Raw genomic sequence first — 9,925 nt, 5'->3', positions numbered from 1 at the left:
AGGTGTCCCCTTTGTCCCCCCTGTTGCTTGGTCTGGATGTTAATAGAATAACACCAAACCAGTGTTAAATGCAGCTGCCTACTGCATATACTGCGTGGCCAAATCATAAATTATGTAATTCAGACATATCAGGTCCGCCCTGCACCAAAGCTGATGCCAGTATATCATGTAGGTATATCAGTACATCTGGCTGTGTGTATAGGGGCATACCCATTCTAGTGGCAGATTCACACTATGTGATTTTCCTTGATCACCATAGATCCAAAATACACCAATACGGCCTATATGCACGGTGAGATTTTGGCTCAGTGCAATTTTTGCTATGGTCAATTTTCACTATACAGTTCACTAGATTGTACACTTTTTAATCAAAACTGACCTGCCTGCACAGTCTATTTGTACTTGCGATGTTGATTCCGAGGAAGCACGCGTCAGCATCACAAGCTCTATACAGATGATTTCTACTGATATGGACTATATATAGTCCATATCAGTAGTTTGAATCGCACCATGTGTATGCTGCATATGGCATCGCGTGTATGCGGCATATGGCACCGTGTGTATGTGGCATATGGCACCGTGTGTATGCGGCATATCGCACCATGTGTATGCGGCATATGGCCGCCCCGCTTACAGCTTGATAGGTCAGCCGCAGCAGCCATTGAATATGACATCACAAGTTAGCATATGTTTTCAAACTGGTTTTCTGGCCAACACAGCATATATGCATACACATTACCAATCAATAGATCAGTCAGCAAATCAGGCCGACACAGCCACAGAGCGATGAACCACATTATAGTGCCCCCCTAATCTTGTCTCTGCCTCATAGCAGTCCCTTTCCTTACAAACACTACGACCCATATAGACCAGAGTGTGAGACTGACTAAGGGCCCAGATTTCACCCATTTAGCAGAAGATTTAAATCTGCATTTTCTTTACAATGCAAAAACTGGCTGGCATTGGCACTTTGCCAATCTCACACTCTATTACCTCTGGACCTATAGCTAAGCTTTATAGCAAAAAGAAGAAAGAAGACTGAATCTGATTGGCTGATTGGTTGATACATTATTTCTCCCCCAGCGGTGCAGGGGGTTACCTGATAGGTTGAGGTGGAGTAAACCTGAAAATCTCTCAGGGAGCGGTTGTAAGAACTGGACGGAGTTAGCAGATAGGTCCAGGGCTGGAGGTCTGGAGGGACTGTATGTGGGATGTGAGTCCTTTCAGGCTGCAGTCTGCACTACCCTGTACAAACAACAACATCGAGAGTTAGTATGTTTGTAAATCTATAAGGGAGATTTATCAAAGCTTGGAGAGATATAAAATGGAGAGAGATAATGTATCAACCAATCAGCTCCTATCATTTTTCAAACACAGCCTGAGGCTGATTGGCCGGTACTTTATCTCTCTCCACTTTATCTCTCTCCAAGCTTTGATACATTTTCCGCTTTATCGCCATACATTCAACTGCCAATGGCAAGGAATTATGTACGCCGCTTTCAACTGGGATAATTTACGCACAAAGGGCCTGATTCAAACACAGGCCATAACCTGACAGTTGGGAGCTGGTTGGTTGGTACTTTATCTCTCTCCACTTTATACCTCTCCAAGGGTTAGTACATATCCCCCAAAGAACCAACCAATCAGCCCCCAAAGTACCAACATGGCCGTTAGGAGCTGGTTTGCTGGTACTTTATCCCTCTCTAATGTATCTCTCTCCAGGCTTTGATAAATCTCTCTCTAAGGGGGATGTTTAATAAACATAATTATCTCATAAAAGCTGGAAAATGGGGATTGAATAAGTTTGTTTTAAACAATAGAGATAAGGGTTCTATTCAGGAAAAATCTCAATATTGTCCCATCATTATCAGGCAATATCGACACAGTAAAAAAAAAATTCTCACAGCTATTCAGCCGTAAACTTCAAAGGAACAGCGGTTGCCGCAATACGCTGTTCCTGCATAGTTCTAAAAGGCTTTGTTTTTGGAAATCTAAAAAGAAAACCTTATCTTTTTTTGTTCTGTGCAGGCTCAGTTTTACATTTTATATATAAACCACATACATATAAATGTATACAGACTAATATAAAGCCTAAATACACATTTTAATCAATTTTAGAAGCTTTTGGGAGGCTGGAGCTGGTCTTACAAGATGCTGCAGGGACTGATGGGAAAATTCCCTCTGTCCCTGCATTTTTGATCAGATTTATGGAGTTTCTTTACATAGCGTCCTTCTGAAATGACATAAAATAACATGAAATTTTGGGCTGAATAGCGAAAAACATTAAACCACAATAGAGATCAATAGAATGACCCCTACTGTGCGATATTCAGCGAGATGTGAATGAATGGATGAGATAATTGCATTATGTTCTCTGTTAACCCTTTTGCTGCATAGCAAACACTCGTTTCCGCACTTTTATCATGAAAATAAACTTCTTGAACAGAGTGCAAATATCTCTTCTCAGTGGCGGCTGCAGCACCGTCCAAAATTCAAATAGAAGATCCGCCCCAACTGCCACCTGAACTGCTGCCACACATCGCTGTCCGGGCTCACTGGCAGTTGGTGTTTCCCCCTATGTGAATTTTGGTTTGTGCTGCAGCTAACACTGAGAAGAGATATTTATCTGTTTGTGTTAAACAAACTTATCTCCATCTCTAGGAAATATAAATATCACATTTTCCAGCATTTATGAGATAATTATGTCTATTAAACATCCCTCAAATCTTAAGTGTCCTCCGTTGTCCTATAGAAATGTCAGGAGGTTTGGTTTATATGTAAAATAAAATAAAACGTCACAAATTATAACATTTCGGTAACGCGGGTATAATAGCGGCTCTTCAGCGGGCTATTGGTCACTATTAGGGAGGTGTTACCCTCGTATTGTAGTTTATTTTTTGAACCAATATCATTTAATGCACAAATCATGAAGAAACGTATTAGAGAGCGATGTGATGGAAGCACAGTTACACCCTTTACATGCTATGGCCTGGCCACTGTGACTAGAGAATTGCGATGTCATAATACATCATACAGTACTTACTACTGCTCCCATGCTACAACAGGTCATTCATTGCCTCCCTGATCTGTCGAGCGACAACATCTTACTTGGTAAGTGAGATTTCCTTGGCTTTAGATTTATAGTACAACTATGCAGAAACTAATAGCAGTATAATAATTATCAGAATAAACATGTATTCAATAATAAATAGCATCAACAAAGTATCTGACATGTGATGCTGCACTGCAGGTGGGGCAGATGTCAGATAAGAGTTTATTAAACATCACCCCAAATCTTAAGTGTCCCCCGATGTTCTACAGAAATGTCACAAGGGGGTATATATTTAATAAAAGTCGATTTTGTTTGGTTTTGTTCGATTTTAGATCAATGTTAAATATATTTTAATCGATGTTGGGCTTCCAGGGTTAAAACACACATTTGCTAGCAGATAATATTTTATATAAATTTTTAAATGTTAGTAAATGTATTTTAACCCTGTAAGCCCAACATCAATTAAAATCGTTTTAACATCGATCTAAAATCAAACAAAACCAAACAAAATCGATATTTAGTAAATATACCCAAGGTTTGGTTTATATGTAAAATTAAAATAAAAACTGTCACAAAGTATAACATTTCGGTAACGCGGGTGTAATAGCGGCTCTTCAGTGGTCTTTTGGTCACTATTAAGGTGGCTTTACCCTTGTATTATAGTTTCTTTTTTGAACCAGTATCATTTAACGCACAAATCATGGAGAAACGTATTAGAGAGCGATGTCACAGAAACACATTTATATCCTTTACATGTCATGGCCTGACCACTGTGATGTCATAATTCATCATTGCATTGTGATTTCGTAATTCATCCATCTTACAACTATTCTCGGGCTGCCTCTCTGAGCTATCTCTGACCTATCTTGTCAGTGACATTTCCTTGGCTTTATATTTATACTAGTACATCTATGCAGAAATGAATAACAGTATAATAATTATCAGAATAATACTGTAGCGGCAACAAAGTATATGTCAGGCCTGAGGCTAACAAACGATGCTGCACTGCAGGTGGAAGGGAGAAGTAAAATAAGCGTTACATGTGAGAGGGGCGTGTCCAAACTCAAATCTAAATTACAGTGTAATAAAGCTGTCCAACATTTGTGGGCTACATGCAAAAGAAGCCAGTATTTACCCTGCAGGCAAAAAAAATCTAGTGTACTTGCCAACTTACATGGCAGCATAGTCTGTCCAGGTGCAGTTACTGGATCTTTGCTTAAAGCTGGGTACTCACTGACAGATTTTTTTATGTTGGCCCATCAATCGACCAATTTTTGGGGACATTGTAGGCACTAATATCTGAGCTACACACTAACAGATTTCTTTTTACAGTTACCATATCACACTGCATTTGCATATGTCCGCCCGCAAGGAGGATGACATAGTGACAGGAAAACATAGGAAATATCGGCAGATTATTGAGATTACACACATACTGCTCGATATCAGGAGATTGTGGCCAAGATTTTTGGTTTGAAGCAATAGATTGCAAAATCAATCGCTCATGTGTACGTGGGAGAGGTTTTCCAGAATTATCGGCAAAATGCTGAAACGCTCTTTCATACACACTATAAAAAATATTTGCCTGAGATCCTGATTATTGGTAAATCGGCCCAATAATTGTATAGTGTGTACCTAGCTTGTCTGTCACCTCAGAATCAGGCCCATAATACAAAGTAAGCACATTAGACAATTCCATACAGGTTCTCAAATTACCACCTAGATAATAATCGCACATCGCCTGTCCTTGTTACTGTGTTACATTTCTCCATCAGATATATTAGTATGCATATATATTATACAGATTACTCATTTTTTTATATTTGCACTCAACAGCTCTAAGAATGTCATCGATCATCGATTTTGTTTTGGGATGCGCGATGCGCGCGGATGAAGGACTGACCAGTAAGTAAAGTAGATAAAGCTGTGAAATGATGGGAATTCTCTTGTTGATTACAATTAATACACCTTTGGGGAATTATGCAGTCAGGATACTGAATACTAGGGCAGAACTACCATAGGCTATGGGGGTGCAGCTCACACCTGAGGTGACCTATCTTCCCTGTTATAGTTCCTGTGCTGTATAGATTATGCATCATTTGGTGGTATAGAAGAGATCTTATAAACAGTTGATATGGGGCCTACACATATCTAGTGATGCCGTCACGCCCCTGTCTCATAGTGTATGGTGGTTTCTCCCAAAAGCTCTGCACCTAATCAAATGCCCCGTCTTGGGACTGATGTGTATTAAACTACGCATGTATGCACCCGGCAGCTGCAGGTACATGTAACACTAATCACTTCAAATAGTCATGTCAATTCCTAATCATGCACTTGGGATTAATAAGTAATGTGTTCAGCCATGGAGCCCCACACCGGCCATAAGTTGTGCAGCCATGATCAGTGCAGCAGTGGGAGAATATCTGCATTGGGAGATCGGCCATAAGTTGTACAGCCATGATCAGTGTAGCAGTGGGAGAGTATCTGCATTGGGAGATCGGTCAGTTACAGCCCTGGAGCCCTACACCGGCCATAAGTTGTGCAGCCATGATCAGTGTAGCAGTGGGAGAATATCTGCATTGGGAGATCGGCCATAAGTTGTACAGCCATGATCAGTGTAGCAGTAGGAGAGTATCTGCATAGGAGGATGGGTCAGTCATAGCCTTGTATAAGGCACTTGCGCTCAGGCATTGTGGGTCTTATACTGATGCCAGCACTTATATTACAGTTACAGAGAACTCCACATAGCTGTTATATGCTAAACACTGTTTCCCACTAAGGGGCAGATTCAATTAGCAGGCTGTAATATTTTGTTTACCGCGCAATGAATTAATGCACATATTGCAGGGAAATGTCACTTAGCTCGTCTGTGGAGCTCACACTTAACTCATAATTCCATGGTACATAGATTTTTTGTATCATTTTTGCCAATTTCTAAAATGTGTTGAAAACCCCTGTAACTCCCACCTGCTAGCCTAACAACACTGGTCCTTTCAATACAACACCCATATACATGTCCAGCATCAGTTATCCCATTATTCTTGCAGAATATCTTCCCAAAAATGACAACATGATTGGCCAAATGAAGCTAATTAAAACTTCTAAGTGCCTAATCATTCATGACTGGGAGTGCCCCAGGGGTCCTGAACCAAGACCTGATATTTTTATCTTAAAATAGGGCTTTCCCAAACTTTACAAACTTGCTCAGGGGCTATGAAGAGAAGGGCACCTTAAATCCTATGAAGAGTAAACGTGGGTAAATGTGCGCATCTAATTCGTTAGCAAAAAAAATTGGCCATCTTGTTATCTTCTGAACGATATTGAATAAACCTGTAACATTTGTACCCCTTTTCCACTAGCGCAAAAACCACAGGTAAATGCACGGGGGCGCGCATTTACCCATGTTTTTTGCTAGTGGAAAAGGGTCAACTCGGATCAAGTGATCTGGGAATCCTACCCGGGTAGCTTACCGGGTTGAACACGAGTTCAACTCGGTAAGCTGTGCAGTGTAAACGGAAGCCGTGTCGATGCGACACGGCTCCCGTTCATAGTCTATGAGATCTCTCAGCACTGCACCCTGCCACGTCGCCAGCAGCGGCACCAACCCGGCAATATGCCGGGTTGGCGAGCGCAGTGGGAAAGGGGGCTGAGCACGGGTTGCAGCCGAGTAGCTCCCGTGTCAGGCTCCCGGCTGCGACACGTGCTTAAGAGGTAGAAAAGGGGTAGTAGTAACTAGCTTGTATTGGTGATTACTCTCTATAATCCTCCTAAATTGTATTGTATTTTCTTCCCTGTACCACAGAGATCTCGTAACCCCCCAAGACAGAAAAGACAATCAAATAAGTAAGTGACTTTCAAAGCTGCCAATAAAACTATTGTCCACTCACTCATCCTTTCCCATCTCAACTACTGCAACCATCTCCTTACAGGTCTCCCTCACTCATATCTTGCTTCCCTTCAATCCATACTTAACGCTGCAGCAAGGCCCCCTCCAACTGCACTGCTCAGCTCCCTATATCTCCAACCTCATCCTCATACATACTCCCTCCCGCCTTTTCTCAGCTATGGTAACCACAGCGTTTTCCCATTCTCTTTCCCTCATAATGTTCATATCTATGGCTGTCTGCATTGTGTACATGAATCCCTGTACCTTTGTCACTTACAAGGTTTTTCTTCTCTTTACAGGAACAAGATGAAACAACACCGCCAGGGAGATTAGTGTGGGTGTGACCGCGCTGGTGTGGGTGATATCAACTGCTGCCTAATCCTTGTCAGTGGGGGGGTGCAGTTATACTGAGGTCCATGGTGAGGTCAGCTGTGATCACGCGGTAATCCTCTAGGAGAGGCCGGCAGACTGGAGGAAGTGTAGGTACTTACCCTAGGTGTAGCTGTGGGGAGCAACCTAGAAAAACAGGTAACTCCCCACAGCTACACCCAGGGTAAGTACCTACACTTCCTCCAGTCTGCCCTACATATTCCATCTCCTAGTAACCCAACAGAGGATTACCGCGTGATCACTGCTGACCTCACCATGGACCTCAGACACCAAATTCACCTTATACCCCCCCTTCCCCCACTGACTCGCATGGATAATAACATCTAAGGCAGCAGTTCTACCCACACCAGCACATACAGGTCACACCCATGGGGGGGATTTACCACCTACCCCCCCCCCCTCCAACCCAGAGCATTAAAAAAAACAAAAAAACAACAACTGCTCTTTAAATTAATGAGTACTGTAAGTCTTTTGTTGAAATGTATTTTGCACATTCAGAGAGTACATACAGACTTCAGGTATATAATGTTATCTTGGTGTGCTGTAGCCGCTTATTGGGATGAAAGTGTAAATGACTGGTTAGGCATCAGCTTAGAGCAGGTGTGTGTAAGAGGGGAATAATTTGTACGAACATTGGAAATGTGAAATTAGAAGCATTGTGGTGTCTTTCATTACTATTTCTCAATGAGATAACGTATATACAGTGCATCCGGAAAGTATTAACAGCACTTCACTTTTTCTACATTTTGTTAAGTTACAGCATTATTCCAAGATGGAATAAATTCATTTTTCCTTCATAATTCTACACACAATACCCCATAATGACAATGCGAAAAGGTTTTTTTTTTAGATTTTTGCTAATTTATAAAAAAAAAGGATTTTTAATCCCTACCGGTGAATCCTTTTCTCGTAGTCTATAAGGGATTTTGGGGATAGATTAATACGACGGGGTATAGACGGGTCCAAAGGAGCCAGTGCTCTTTAAATTTCTTCAACAGGGTGTGCTAGCTCCTCCCCTCTATGCCTTCTCCTACAGGTCAGTTATAGGTAAAACAGTGCCCGAAAGAGAATGACATACTTGAGAGAAGGAACACAACAAGAAGAAGTGTGATGAGATTTACACACCAGCACACCAACATATAACCTAGCCAGAAACGCACAGCAACATTAACAGCAACAGCTGAACAGGAAACACAGAACAGAGAACCTGCAGAAAGTCACCGCACAGAGGTGGGCACCCAATATCCCTTATATACTACGACAAAAGGATTTACTGGTACGTATTTAAAATCCTATTTTCTCTAGCATCCATAAGGGATATTGGGGACAGATTAGTACGATGGGGATGCCCCAAAGCTTCCAGAAGGTGTGGGAATGTGCAAAGACATCTGCAGCACCGCCTGCCCAAACTGGGTATCCTCTTTGGCCAGGGTATCAAACTTGTAGAACTTCAGAAAGGTGTTCTTCCCCGACCAGGTAGCAGCTCGGCATAGCTGTAGGGCCGAGAATCTATGGGCAGTCACCCAGGAAGAGCCCATTGATCTGGTAGAGTGGGCCTTCAGAGACTGTGGAACAGGTAAGGCTGCCGACGCATAGGCCTGTTGGATAGTAAACCTAATCCAATGAGCAATGGACTGCTTTGAAGCAGGGCAACCCTTTTTCCGCGCCTCATACAGCATGAACAAGGAATCTGTCTTTCTGATCCGAGCCATCCTCTTGACATAGACTTTCAAGGCTTGCACTGAATCCAGTGCCTCAGGAGGAGCAGAAGTGTCAGAACTGGACAGAATCACAATAGGTTGATTCAAGTGAAACGTGGAGACCACCTTCGGCAGGAACTGCTGTCTAGTCCTGAGCTCCGCTCTGTTCTTGTAAAAGACCAAGTCCGGACTTTTGCACGACAATGACCCCAATTTTGAGACATGCCTAGCAGAAGCTAGGGCCAGTAACATCACTGTTTTCCATGTGAGGCATTTATATTCTACCGTCGTCAGAGGTTCAAACCAGGAGGACTGTACAAAGCGTAACACTACATCCAGATCCTAAGGTGCCGTATGAACGAATGGAGGTTGTATGTGAAGCACCCCTTGCAAGAAGGTCTAAACTTCCAGCAAGAGAGCCAACTTCTACTGGAAGAAGATGGAAAAAGCTGAAATCTGGACTTTAATGGATCCCAGATGTGAGCCTTTATCCACTCCAGCCGGCAGGAAACGTAGGAACCTACCCAAGTGGAATTCGACAGAGGGATATGTGCGTTCCTCGCACCAGGAGACATATCTCTGCCAGATATGATGATAGTGTTTTGACGTCACAGGTTTTCTGGCTTGCACCATAGGGGCAATGACCTTTTTGGAAAGCCCTTTGTGAGCTAGAATGTTCCGGTCAACTTCCATACCATCAAACGAAGCCACCGTAAGTCCGGATAGATGAACGGTCCTTGTTGAAGAAGCTCCCTTCTTAGTGGTAGAGGCCAAGGGTCTTCTATGGACATGTCCAGAAGAGCTGCGTACCACGCTCTTCTGGGCCAATCCGGGGCAATCAAGATTGCTCCCACTCTTTGATGCCTCATCCACTTGAGCACCCTTGGGATCAATGGA

This window comes from Pseudophryne corroboree, chromosome 5 (genome assembly GCF_028390025.1).
Source record: "Pseudophryne corroboree isolate aPseCor3 chromosome 5, aPseCor3.hap2, whole genome shotgun sequence".
In the NCBI taxonomy this organism is placed as follows: Eukaryota; Metazoa; Chordata; class Amphibia; order Anura; family Myobatrachidae; genus Pseudophryne; species Pseudophryne corroboree.
This window is presented reverse-complemented; position numbering follows the sequence as displayed.